The sequence below is a fragment of the Ambystoma mexicanum genome, chromosome 5q (assembly GCF_040938575.1).
Source record: "Ambystoma mexicanum isolate Mex_15411 chromosome 5q, UKY_AmexF1_1, whole genome shotgun sequence".
NCBI lineage: Eukaryota > Metazoa > Chordata > Amphibia > Caudata > Ambystomatidae > Ambystoma > Ambystoma mexicanum.
In genome coordinates, this window is record NC_090933.1 from 1,071,648,581 (window position 1) to 1,071,662,324 (window position 13,744).

The 13,744-nt window shown below is 45.7% G+C and overlaps 1 pseudogene; it reads right to left on the minus strand.

Moving 5' to 3' along the window:
- Positions 1–5,655: 5,655 nt before the first annotated feature.
- Positions 5,656–11,925, minus strand: LOC138498346 (polyadenylate-binding protein 1 pseudogene; annotated as a pseudogene).
- Positions 11,926–13,744: the final 1,819 nt, after the last annotated feature.

Below are 13,744 nucleotides of genomic sequence, written 5' to 3' on the forward strand. Positions count from 1 at the left end.
GTTAATATGCTGAGGCTTTTGTCTAGTAGAGACACAATGGTGCCCGGGTGTGAGCTTCTCAACAAGGCAAGCTGCCAAAGACAGGTGAGCTGTGGTAAGTAACAGTATTAGCATGGAGAGAACTCTAGCACATGCAGTGTAGATAACATCATGGTGTCATAGCATACACAACATATAACCGGCGCACGCTAGTGACAAGGTCGTAGTGTTACTGGCATTACAGAGAAGCAGACTGCCTAAGACAAATGAGCTATGGCAAGTAACAGTGTTAGCATTGAGAAAGCTAGTGCAAACATCATAGTGGTGACAAAACATGCACAATGTATATCCAGCTCACATTAGTGAAGGAGCGTCAGAGTTACTGTCTTTCGTAGGCAAAGCAGGTGCCAGTGACGTTCGCCACTGGTAGGCGTGTAATACTGAGGTATAGTATGCGAGGAAACATATGGTGAGGGACAAGTAACAGGCCACAGTACAGAGTTAGGGTAATGCGTTAGAATTTCACAATGGAGGGACGAGTCGTAGTCCTTAGTGCTTATGAAGGACAAACTGTGGCTGTACACAGAATCGGCTTGAAGCAGCAGGCGAGAGGGAGCCTCTTCCGCTCAGGTAGACAGTTAATTGATAGTAACACTGCAGGATTTCTGCAGCATGTGCCGGGTAGTGTTGAGGGGCAATGCTGAGAGGTCATTTTTACTTTGTAATCACAACGCATAAATTACAAGTATGGTGTACATATGCATAGTAATATCCATGACATTGAGGCAGCATTAAAAGAATTGTGTATACATGCCACAAATAGGCAATTGACACAAAAAGCATGTAAAAGGGAGACACACGTACAAAGACATTCACAATATTCGTGATAAAGCTCATGTATTATTGGTTAAATAAGTAATGTGTACATAAGTATAAGTCTGGAAGCAGAATGGTCGCAGTAGCTTAGCTGATGCATCTTGGTATCTGTAGGCGTAATGGTAGGGGTTACCGAGTGTTAGGTGGAGAATATCGCAACATGGGCAGTATTGGAAGGCCCTTACCTGGCTGCGTTGTGTGCGGTCCACAATTGCTGCAAAATGACGGATCTGTGGGGGATCGAGTCGTTAGGTAAAACGTTTATGTGGGTTTCAGGTCAGCAAAGTGTGTGATAACAATCAAGTCATGAGAGGTACTCACCTAGTAAAATAAGCGGGCTGCTCGCAAGAGGGGACCTCTCGCGAACGCCAGATGTGCTGTTTGCATAGTTGTCCTGGAATCCGTGGGCGGCGTGACGAGTTTTAGTTACCATTATTCCAATAGCAAATACAGTATCCTGTCTGATTCTTTTGCCAGCCATATCAGTTATACGTGATATTTGTTTTTTGTAGTACAAGCAAGTGTTTTTTTCCAATGGCTTAAAATACTTTTGTATAGTCTCTGAACAGTGGCGAAAAATGAATAGCTACAACTAAACCTACTTTTTGTATTGAGCACACAATGCTTTTTTGTGCATGCATTTATTGTTCTCTGCACAGGAGTACTTTTGCTAGGTACTGTTTCTGGTCTAGAAGTCTTGGACCGTTTAATGATACAGTGCTGTAAGGTGCACCTTTTACACTGATTTGTAAAGCATTGCAGTGGTTGGGAAACTGAAATGCCCTTCCAAACTCTCTTCGCAGATGAATGCGCCCTAGCTATGCACGCTCAGGAAGTGGCTTAGCTCGTTTGTCAGTTGCACACATGGTAATTAATGTGCGCATGGAAGCCAAATATTTCTGAAAGGGGGCTGGAAAAGGTGGCATACACACTTGTATGCCACCCTTTGGCACTCCGCTGTGCAAATTGATTAACGCTGCTTGCCATGTTTGCTTGGTAGGGGGAGTTTACAATAGATGCCTATGGAGTCCGCTGGCTTATTGTATCAGCATCATGCTGGCATAAGTGCAGAATTATTTGCATGGTGGAGAGGAAGGGGGAGGAGGAATAGTAAATTAGGATCCACCCCATCTCTATGTCAGGTAAATACTTGAAAATGAGGCATGACGTAAACAAGCTGCATAAAAGCCTTACGCAAGGTTTTTACTCTTTATGTTTACATTACATTACAACTCATTAAAAAGGAGCTCCTATCTGCTTGCCTAACAGTATTGGACTGGGAACCAAAAGTGGCCTAGGAAAATGTTTTCAATGTGGCCTCATATTTGTCACTGAGCGAAAAAGCACAGCAATTGGGCCCAACTTTCTAGGAGGAGTTTGGGGATTCCTACTCAAAGAAATATATATCATTAGGCTTGTGTCGGTTAAAAGGCATCAGTATTTCCCTCCTGGGGCCCTGTCCACAACTGAGCCATATCTTTTCTATTCTTTGGATGGAATAAAAAGTTCTCCTATGACGAAGACCATGTTTCAAAGCTGTTTAGTTTTTGGTTTGGCTATATGTATGTTTGGGAGGAGTCTCGACTATATCTAGATGTGTACACTTTATATATTAAATATATAGCTATGTTGAGTATCAAGTACCATAGGAATCCCCAAAAAATGAATTGCTAATCATTTTTGACTCGACTGACGAATTTGTCTGAATGAAATATTGCAAACAAAATTGTCCGCAACCCTCCCCTGCCCCCATACCCTCAACCTCCCCCCCCATCAACCACCCCTCTCCAGACTGGACATTTTGGGAAAGATCAGTTAAAAAATAATAAAGGTTATTAATAAAAGGGAAATAATGCTCTTTCGGCCTAGTCCACATTCATTCAAGTCCAATGTTTGCACAGCCCAAACCGCACAACATAATTGGACCAGGCACAACTTGGGCATGAAGTGTTGATTCGATTTCCATTGGGGGTCTGGGGTTATTGTGTCCCACAGTTTTTAAAATATTTGATGGACAAGGGGGTGCCCCCTTTCACCAAAAATTATAGCTATATCTCCCATGGTGCTTTGCAGCAGAGAGGCTGAGAGGCATTTCAGAAACGAAAAAGCAGCCATTTTCCCACAAACTTCTATTACTGATATGTTTTGATATGCTGGATGGATTTGGATGAAATGGTCAAAACAAAATGTTTATCATGGGCACAGCCCCCAAACTTGAAGCGTTATAAAATGAAAAAGTTATTAAGAAAACAAAACGCCACAGTTTGACAGTTTTCAGTCTATTCATTTTCCCATAGAAAAAAATGCAGTTTTTGAACAGCCGTAGCATGTAAATCGCTGGGTAGATTTGGCGCAAATAAGAAACTACTTGGGCACAAAGCAAGGGCATATATTTCTAGACTGGTTTGGGGTAAATCCTTCCAGTAGATTTTAAAATATTCAACAGAGAACAGGGTGCCCTCTGCACCTTAAAACCTTTATATCGGTCTTGGTGCTTTGCAGCAGAGAGGTTGAGAGAGGCTAACAACCTTTGACTTGCTGGATGGATTTGGATGACATTTTCAAAACCAAAGGTTTGTCAGGAACCCCCCAAACAAAAAGTTCTGGGAACAATTCATTAAAAAATGAAATTGTTATTAAGAAACCTTAAAAATGCTTGTTTTCAGCCTACTCACATTAATTAATTTTCCCATAGAGAAAAGGTGCAGTTTTTGAGCAGCCGCAGCACGAAAACCACTGGTCAGATTTGGACCTATTAAGAAACAATTTGGGCACAAAGCACTGACTTAATTTCCTTGACTGGTTTGGGGTAAATTCATCCAGTAGTTTTAAAAATGTTCGACAGATACATAGGGGTGCACGCCGTTTCCTTAAAACCTTTATATTAGCCTTGATGCTTTGCAGCAGAGAGGCTGAGAGACTTTTCAGAAATGAAAAACTGCCTTTTTTCTTTTTGCTCGATGTGAGCGATTCCTGTGATGTTAGCTGGAGAAGCTTCAAATGAAAGAGCTCAAAACACTATTTGGAGGATGAAAAAGGATGCCATTGAACTTTTGGAATAAACTCCCCCACGTCCTTATAGAGTCTAATAGCATTCACGACTTCAGAAAGAGACTCAGAACCCTTCTGTTTATTTAGTCACTCCTATGGGAACATTGATTGTTTTGAATCAAAACGCTTAGATGGCCTTGCCCTAGGTTCTATATAAATGCCAATAGCAGTCACATCAAGCTGAAGGTTGGGAGTGCCAAAGAAGACACCATGTGAAGTTGGGGATTTGGGGTCAGGCTGGGGAGGCAGTTACTGGTAGCAAAGTTTTGGTTTATCATGGTCAGACCCTGAAATTCTCAACAGATTTCAGCAGCAACACTGTAGGACACGCTCAGAAAACAATGTGTGTCACACGAAGCAAGGAGTGATAAGGGGTAATGGGAGAGGGTTCGGGAGGGGAAAAGCAATTGAGTGGAGTGAGGGGACCTGGAAAAAAGAAGGGAGACAAATGTTGAGTGCCTGTGATGACATGGAAGACTTGTTAATTCTGAGAAATGTTGCCACTATTGCGGGAATCTGTGAACCGCTACACTGCCGCAGGAATTTCTAGTTTTGGAAATGAGTACTGTGAAATTATCACAGGAATAAGGAGTTAGAAAGATGGGGGAAATCGATGTTTGGTCATAAAGTAATTGTTTGCCATGAGTAGTGTCTCGGTAGTGGCCAGTGGGCCCGAAATACATGTATAGTGGCCGCGGCTTAAGGCAGTGGCCACCTAATGGGTCCAAAAGAAACATATTGGGGGAATATGTACAGTGGACACTGCCCAAAAAAACTATGGTATAACAAAACCCTTGCAATTCACTGAAAAAACCTTATAAAAGTGCAGTTAAGTTGCACAGATTTAACACAACAAAACCTTGAAATTCAGCGGATGTGGGAAGTCATGACCAGCTTAATTCAGCGCGTTCTCATTGCAAAGCCCACAAGCTCATACATGTTATAAGAGAAGGGGTTCACAATGACATATTGGCATTATAGGGACATAGCATTATGGGGGACATCAACGGGAGAGCGCTGAGTTAAGCTGGTCATGACTTCCCACATCTGCTGAATTTCAAGGGTTTTGTTGTGTTAGATTAAGCACTCGCATTTGAAGCAAGTCCAACTTAATATTGGGTCCCCTGTTGTCAGGGCATCAGTGATGTCATCAGTGATATCGTCATTGTGGTCAAACGTTGCCCAATAGGAGAAGCAAAGTTACGGTGCCCTTGCTTCAAATACGAGTGCTGAATTTGAAGGGTTTTGTTGCATTAAATCTGATCACCTTAACTCTCTTTAACAAAAGGTTTTTCCACAGAATTTCAAATGTTTTATTGCAGTGTTGTATATTTTTTTGTGTTTAATTTTTATTAAAGCAAGAATTTTATAATCCAAATTATGTTTCTTTGCTCAGCTAACACACACTGAAGACAGTGACGATATTCTAAGCTTTTCCACAGCAAAGAATAAAAAAATTAAATAAAGGAATACTTCTCGTACTGAGCTGAAAATGTCTTTCCCCGGGTTTAAAAAACGTTAATTTTGTTCTTATATTTTACTATATTTTTTTTATTTTTATCAATGCGATCTAGGACTAGCAGGAAGTTTTGCTGGACCTGGCATTTGGCTCTATACGTAAGCTTTAAAGTTTCCTTTCCATTTTGCATTGTATTTTGTAATGTTTTTGCAATATTTAAGAATTTTTCCATGTTTAGATTTTGTTTCTTCCAGTGAAGCGCAATTCGATCAACATCTGCCTTTTTTATGCTAAACACTTGGAACACCAGTGGCATTGTTAACTTGTTTTGTGCTGCTTCCTTAGTCTGGTGTGCTTGCAATACTGCTACGGCTTCATCGACCTTGGAACGAAGAGACTCTGGAGATTTCAAGCATGTGAAGAAGCTCAGAGTTGTCGATCTCCAACAACATTCCAGTAATTTTCCTGGCCAAAGTTGGAAGCATATTTTGAATCAGAGGGAGCAGTCTTTCACCTAACATTTGTTTTTGTTCTTGTGGAGGTGCAGATGCCAACATGGAGGCAGTCAACGGCTCGTGACCTTGTAGATGAACAGCATTCTGCTGCATCGTTACTTGAGGTTGTGCATTGAGATGCTGCTGAGGATTACGGACACCTGCAGCATACTTATACTAAGGAACTTCTCACACTGCAGGTGCAATCGCTGCAGCAGCGGCAGCTGGACATGGTCCCATTGTCTGTGTGGATGTATTAGCAACACGCTGGACTGACATGACTCTTGGGACCTGAGGCTGGTCTCATGGCACTGAAGGTTGGTGGCCTTGGAGATGCTGGACGTAAAGTAACTGTTTCCGTAAAGTAACAGTTCTTTGTTGAAAAGGTCAAGGGAACTTCCCTCCTTGCGATCCTCTTCTGTTTTGCTGTCTTTCCTGTCTCGCTCAGCTGCCATCTCGAATCTGTTGTTTCCTTGTATGCTTGGCCTCTCTCAGAGTGTGCTCTCGTGCTCCGCCTTTTATCCGTGTAGGGAAGTTTAATCGAAGTCAGGTCTGTGTGATGGACCTCACCTGACCATTGTATTGGGACACATCAGGTATACGGGTCAGGTGTTAGTCTCTTTTCTTTCATAGCAGGCTGTCCATGTGAACGTGTTTATGTTGTAAAAGGGTACCAGGGTGTAGAGTTCCTAAATATCCTACCTGGTAGGTTGGAGTAAAGGTGTTACAGGGAAGGGGATACTGAGTCTCACCATCCTGTGTCCCACTCCCCGAATACCCCTCACCCAGGTGATCCTCCCGCACTGGTCCATCCCCAGGAACTGGATCCAAAAGCGATGGCCGTGTCCTGACCACCTGGATGACAGATCCCCGGGGACTAGTGGATGAGACACCTCCTGCTTTCTCACAGGGCCCACTAGCCATAGCCTTTGGCCATAGCCAGTGGTCATGGCCAAACATGTTGCACCAATAGGTTTCTTTGGGGCCCACTAGCTATGGCCTTCAGCCGTGGCCACTATACATGTTGCATCTATAGGTTTCTATGGAGCCCACTAGCTATAGCCTTCATCCATGGCCAATATACATGTTGCACAATAGGTTTCTTCCGGGTCCACTAGCCATGGCCTTCAGCCGTGGCTCCTGTACATTTGCACCAAAACGTTACTTTGGGGAATAGTCATGTCCATGGCCAGTTGTGCAAAGACCCATTAGCCCCTGCCTAGTAGATGTGATCACTGTGGGTGTAAAAGTTCCTTTTCTTTTTCACTCTCTTCCGATTCCTGTGGGTTCCCCTAGTAACGTTCTCAAAACAAAAACTCTTCACAGTCCTCGCAGGCACTCACCAAGTTCCCCCTCCTCTTTCCATGGTCCCCCCACTGCCCCTGCTTTTTCCCACCCTAGCCCTCTCCCATTACCCTTTCACTCTTAGGTTTGTGGGACACATTTTCTTTACCGAGCGCGTCTTACATTATTTCCGCAAGAATCTTGCAAGATTCCCCCAGTATAACTCGGTAAATCCAAAAACATTCAAACTGTAACTGGCTCCGCAAACCACCCTCAACTCTCCAATTTTATGTGGTATCCTCTTTCGCCGTCCCCCCACCTTTTGCCACATGCAATTGCATCCTTTTTCCTCCTCCAAATAGCTTTTTGAGCACTTTTTGTTTGCGCTTTCCCCTGGTATTTCCCTGGTAATCGATCGCAACGAGTGAAAATAAAATGCGGGGTTTCCATTTCTGAAAAGCCTCTGTGCTTCAAAACACCACGGGAGATATAGCAGTTTTTTGGGGTAGCAGGGAGCACCCACTTTCCCATCACATAAGACTACTAGACAGATTTACGCCAAACCTGTCCTGGAAATTAAGTCAACTCTTCATGCTAAAGTTGTTTCTTGTTTGGTCCAAATTCGCACAGCAGTTTTTGCACTTCGGCATTAGCAAATGTTGACGTTTGCTCTGTGGGAAAATGAATGGAAGTAAGCAGAAAAAAGGTGTTTTTGCCTTCATTTTTTTTTTGTCATTTAAAGTTTATTGAAACATATTCCACAGTCCACCACAACCAATGACAACAATACATATCCCCATGCAGAAGAAAGGGCACTAAGGTCTCACGCTCACATTGCACACAGTAATAATCTTGAAATGTCCTCTGGTACAATTCTATGGTTAAGAAACTGTTGAACAAGTTTTCCAGAAACCAAAAGAAAAGAAAACATAAATAATACATATCCAAAATCAGCCATAGTAAACAGAAAAACAGATGTAAAGTCCAGTGTGTTGTGCATTTCCCGGTACAGTTCAAGACACTCGCTGTATAGATTATATCAAAGAGAAAGATGACATCTCGTGCGGCTTATGTTGAATGTTGGGGTTGTCATGATCATTTACAAAAATTATCAATGGGCCCCAGTCAGCTAGGAATTGGGCCGTTTCACCCCTCAATGTCCCATCAATCTTGGACATGATCCACCACTCCTTCATGTCGGGCACTATCTGTGATTTCCAATGCCCAGCTATCACTAGACTCGCCGCAAGCAGAAAATACGTTATCAGTCTAGAGCTTCTGGCAGTCAGCCTATAATCTTCATTCCCCAAGAGCAGCCCTAAGGGGTCCATTTCCAGTACAAAACCACACATTTCTCTGATTTGAGCAGTCCCTGTGCACCAGAATTCCTGGATTTGAGGACAACTCCACCACATGTGAGAAAAGGAGCCCAGAGATGTTCCACATCTCTAGCATCAAGGGGACAGCGCCGGATTAATTCTATGCAATCGCTCTGATGTGAGGTACCAGCGACATAGTAACTTAAAGCTTTTTTCCCTGCGCTGCACTGCCTGGGATGTCTTGCTTGCCCTCATCCAGATGTTTTACCAAGTCAAGTCATCTACAGGCCTCCCGAAGTCCTCTTCAAACCTAGCCATATACCTGTGGGGGGTTTAAACCTAGTGGTGTTCAAGACCCTATAAAGGGACGCAAGTCTACCCGTAGGAGGGTCCCCTATAAATAGGTCTCAAAGTGGGTTGTCTCCCGCCTCCCCATAGCTGCTATGTTCGTCAGGGATACCCAGTGTCGGAGCTGTAAATATTCAAATCTATTCACTTCTTCAACCATGTAGGCCTGCCTGCACTGTTCAAATTTGAGGGGGTGATTAGCCATATTCATCTGGCCCAGTCTGTAGAGCCCTCCCTCCTTCCTCTGTGTAACCGGCCCCGTGTCCATCCCTGCAGGGAACTCTGCAGTGTTCCAAAGGTCTGTCATAGGCGAGGGGAAGGTAGTGGTGGCGTATTTGTGTGCCGCTTTATTCTAATACTCCAATGCAGCCTCTGACGCGGGAAGTCCCCACTCATCCCGTGTCTGTGTCCCTGGGAAGCACCAACACCTATGATGTAAGGGGGTTCTCAAGGCATCCTGTTCAATAGCTATCCAATGTTTGGGAGAGTGTGCATTTTCCTGGCTTTCCAGGATGGGTGCCAATTGGGTTGCGTACTGGTAGCTTTCCATATCAGGCACCGCCAACCCTCCCACGCCCTTGGCTGCCATTAATATGTGGCTAGCCACCCTCAGTGATTTCTTGGACCAAATTAATCTAAATACATGCGACTGCAAGTCTTTCAGCACCGCCTTGGGGATCTAGATTGATAAAGCCTGAAAGGCATATCGTATACGCAGTATCAGGGTCATCTTGACCACCGTTATTCTCCCCAGTCAGGACATTTCTGAGTCTCCCCACCATGCCAGGTCTTGGCTTGGCCTTTGCAAAAAGTGGCAGAATATTGGCAGTAAACAGAACGGTGTACTCCCAACTATTTCAAGGACCGCAAAGCCCATGAGAAGGGGAAGGTCGACTTTAAATATCTCACTGTCTCCGGTGAGTCTGGTATATTAAGTATTGTAGATTTTGTGAAGTTAATCCTAAAGCCAGAGACCTCATGGAATCTTTCCAGTAACAACACAATGTTGGGCAATGTAACCCTAGAAACCGGCATATAAAAAGAAGGTCTCCTGCGTATAGCGACAGTTTATGTTGGTAGCCCGCTATAGCCAACCCTCGGATATCCCCCGATGAAAACACCAGACAGTCCAGTGGTTCCATAGACAGGAGTGGGGACAGTGAGCACCATTGACGAGTGGCTCTGTGCAAACCTACAGGGTCCGAAAGGACTCTGTTCACCTTGATCCTAGTGGACAGGAGCACAAAATTGGCAAGCACCAACTTGAAAAACCTAAGGCCGAATCCCCACCCTTCTAAAACCTTGGACAAATATGTCCAGACGACGCGATCAAATGCTTTCTCCATGTCGATTGAAAGCAGCCGCATTATGTAATGCGTAACTGGTGTTCTGTGGTAACGGACGATGGCCTACCTGCTTCCTCGGGGCCCTGTGGTGTCGAACGTGTTAGCATCCACACCTCTGAAGGAGCAAACGCGTGTGCTGTTTTATGGTGCGCACCCGTCCTTATAGCCAAAGAGATCGGATTTTTGGGTTTGTGGAACTGCGCTGGTATGGTGATGTGGTTGTGATGTACCTTGCCTCTGAGTTGTGAGGTATCTCTGTGAATTACAGAGTGAATAATGAGAACATGTGTAATTGAAGTAATGACTGGTTCTGAATACTTTTAATTAACTCTCCCCACAGGACCAGGAAACAATTTTACCGAAGTGAGATCATTGAAGGAGTACATCTCTTTGATGGAATGATGGTAGGTTGATGGATGAAACTAGCTGCTGTATCTGCAAAGACAGTGTTCATGAATACTTCTAGATCATTTTCCTTCTGGCAATTCTCCTGAATATCTGTTATTCTCTTGCAGGTCCAACAAAGCGGCGTTAGAAACTTGCAAAAGGTAAGTGGATGTCTCTAAAGAACAACTCATGGCTGCGAGCAGGTAAGAGACTGTAAGATGTCTTAATTGGCACATACTTGACCTGGTGCACAACGGATCAGTTCCAGCCCGTTAACTTCACAGACAGGGTGTGGCAAAGATGAGCGTCTCTTTATACACACAAACTCTAGACTGCGCAACGGCCGCAGCCCCCAGCCCTTTGCCTCATGGAAGTGTACAGCACCTGTTTCCTAGAACAAGCCTGTGAAAGCGAGTTACTGCACCTGTTGACTCATGGGATTTACGGTGCACTTGGAGGCGAGGAGCAGGCGAGCACGCATACTTCTCGGTGCATGATTCACTTACTGCCGCGGGATTAAGTTGATGCGTTGAAACGCTATATTTGGCTCCATGTGTTAACATCCCAGCAAAAATATTGCGATAAAAAAATATTGCCATATTTTTGAAGCGATATTGACCCATGGACCCTGTGGGCGACACACCCACAACACCTGCATTATTTTAAAATGTGCGCTCCCACAAATTATCCCCCCCAAAAATATCATCTATGGCGAGACAAACGACCATATGCACAGCGATATTTTTGGTGGGGATGTTTTGTCGGGATACCCTATATTTTCGAGAACATTCTTATTCAGATATTCAGGAAAGAACGTGCATGACACGCACACCGGTTACTGAGACACAAATGTCTTCCTAGAAACTTTCCAAACAGGAAAAATAAGGTCTTTAGTCTTAAAGAAATGGACCCTTGTCAAAACATCCGGGAGGAGGTTCTGCCTTGTTTGGAAGTTGGAAAACACCCTGTGTGTTCTGTCGAGTGTGAGATCAGCATCCGCACCACCTCCAAGTATTTCCCGGAACAACCCCCGGATAGACTCTTCCAGGTATTGGTACTTAATATCCCTTGGAACCCCCCCTGATCAGGACATTATTTCTGAGGGATTGGTTTTCTGTGTCCAGCGCTGCCAAGCTCTGCTCCAACTGCTCATGCGAGTTTGCCTGATCACAGAAGGCTGATTTTAGCTCTCCCATTATGGCCTCATTCCGTCGCTCATCGTGGGATAGTTCTTGAAAGGAGCTATTTAGTTCCTACATCGACATCACCATTTCCTTCTGGATAGACTGGAATAGACGCAGGATATCACCTTTCATGGCTGGCTGGGCTTCCTCCTCCTCTGCCGCCGTTGGGTTAGGAGCCACCTTCGGTTGCTGAAGCATCTCCTTAATAGTGGCTAGTGGCTTCTCCTAGGCTTTTGCAGACTTAATTTTACGCATAGATGGGGACAGCCATGGGATGGGTAGTGCCACTGTAGATCGTCGTGGAAAGGCCAAAGTCACAGCCAGACAGGGCCTGATCCACCAATTCAAAAGCAGTCCCCAGACAGGACTCAGGAGTAGTCACCAGATTCCCCCACATATGTCCAGTAGCAGTGGTACCTCTCCAGCTGCACTTAGTCTTCCTGCAGCCCCACGCAGTACAGCACTGGGATAATCCCAGCCAATTTGTAGGTGCTCCAGATGCAGCTAATCATGTGGGCATCTCACAAGCATTTGTCAGTGTGGTCCTCAGGCACGTTAATAACAAAATAGCACTCCCGAGGCCCGGCACAGTACTACTCTCGTGGAGGCACTGCTTACCTCGTTCGCTGCATCTCAATGGGGGGAGGTGCTGTTATACTGTGCTCTGGGGGCTGACACTTACTCTAGCCTCAGAGTGTGTGCCCACCTCTTTCTGGAGCCACGATACATCAATCCTTAGGGCCTTTCCCTCTGCCCCAGGGCACCACACTCCTGCACAGAGCCCAGTGTGATGATGTGTATCTGGGCTCCAGGGGTTTGCTACCGCCCCTGCCGATGCGTGGGGGCGGGCGATTTCAGTGCGCAGCGCGGGAGCAGCAGCGCGTAACAAAACACGCGACTCGCGGCCTTCGTGCTTAAACCCGGACCGCCTGTCGTCAGTTCCGGTGATTCCTTTATTTCCCTTTTTCCCGTGTCACGTGCCTGCGCACGCAGGGTCACGTGACACCACATTCCTCCCCAACTTGGAGATGTTTATGCATTACACTTAATAACATGGTAATTAACGCGGGGTCTTGTAAACAGTTTTGACTGGCAGAGTAACATGCAACTTAACTGTCTCTGCTTCCATTCGTGTCCTTCTCGGGGTTCATCTTGGCTTGGGCGTTCGCCTGTAGATTCCGTCTACTATGTATCCTTGGAGGCGGCATGACGGTTTGGGCCTTTCTCTCAGGCGATAGCGGGTGTTTCTTTCTGTAGGCCTGTCTTCTTCTGTGATCTCTGCTTCGGTTTCCCCATTGGGTGAGTGTGATCCGCCTGCATCTCCTGGTGTGGCTAGACTCTCCCTTGGTGCCGGTCCTCGAGGAGTCTGCGGTGTTCTTCTTCCGTCTTCCTTTGGGGGTGTTGATGGTTCTTCCCACATCTCCGGAGGCACTTTCCTGAAGTGTGACACGTTGCGTGTCACGGTTTCTCCCCCTCGGGTGGCGGTGAACATGCTGTGGTTTGTTGTACTGACTGTCCACGGTCGTGTTTCAAAATTCAGGGACATTTTCTTGGGCGGTGCCCGGTTCTTGACAATGACAGTGTCCCCTGGGGTTAGTTCTCGGTGGCAGGCTCGCCTGGCGATGCTCTCCTGTTCGTTTCTCCTTAGCCGCCTGGCGTCTATCGCGGGGATGTCAGGTTCTGGGGCTGTCCAGTGGGGGTGTACAGGGAGTTCCGCCTGTATAGGTACCCCGAACATGAGGGCGGCTGGGCTGATCCCGGTGGCCGAGTGCGGGGTCTGTCTGTGTGTCCTCAGAAACCGGTACACGGCCGTCAGCCATGAGTGTCTTTGTTCTTTGGCGATCCTGATGACCTTGTTAAGTGATCCCATGAATCTTTCTGTGTCTCCGTTTGCTTGGGGCCATCTCGGGGTGATTCGCTGGTGCTTGACGTTCACTTCCTTGAAGTAGTCTCGTAGTTCTTGACTGGTGAAGGAGGGCCCGTTGTCGCTCTTCACTTTCCTCGGGATTCCGTGGGT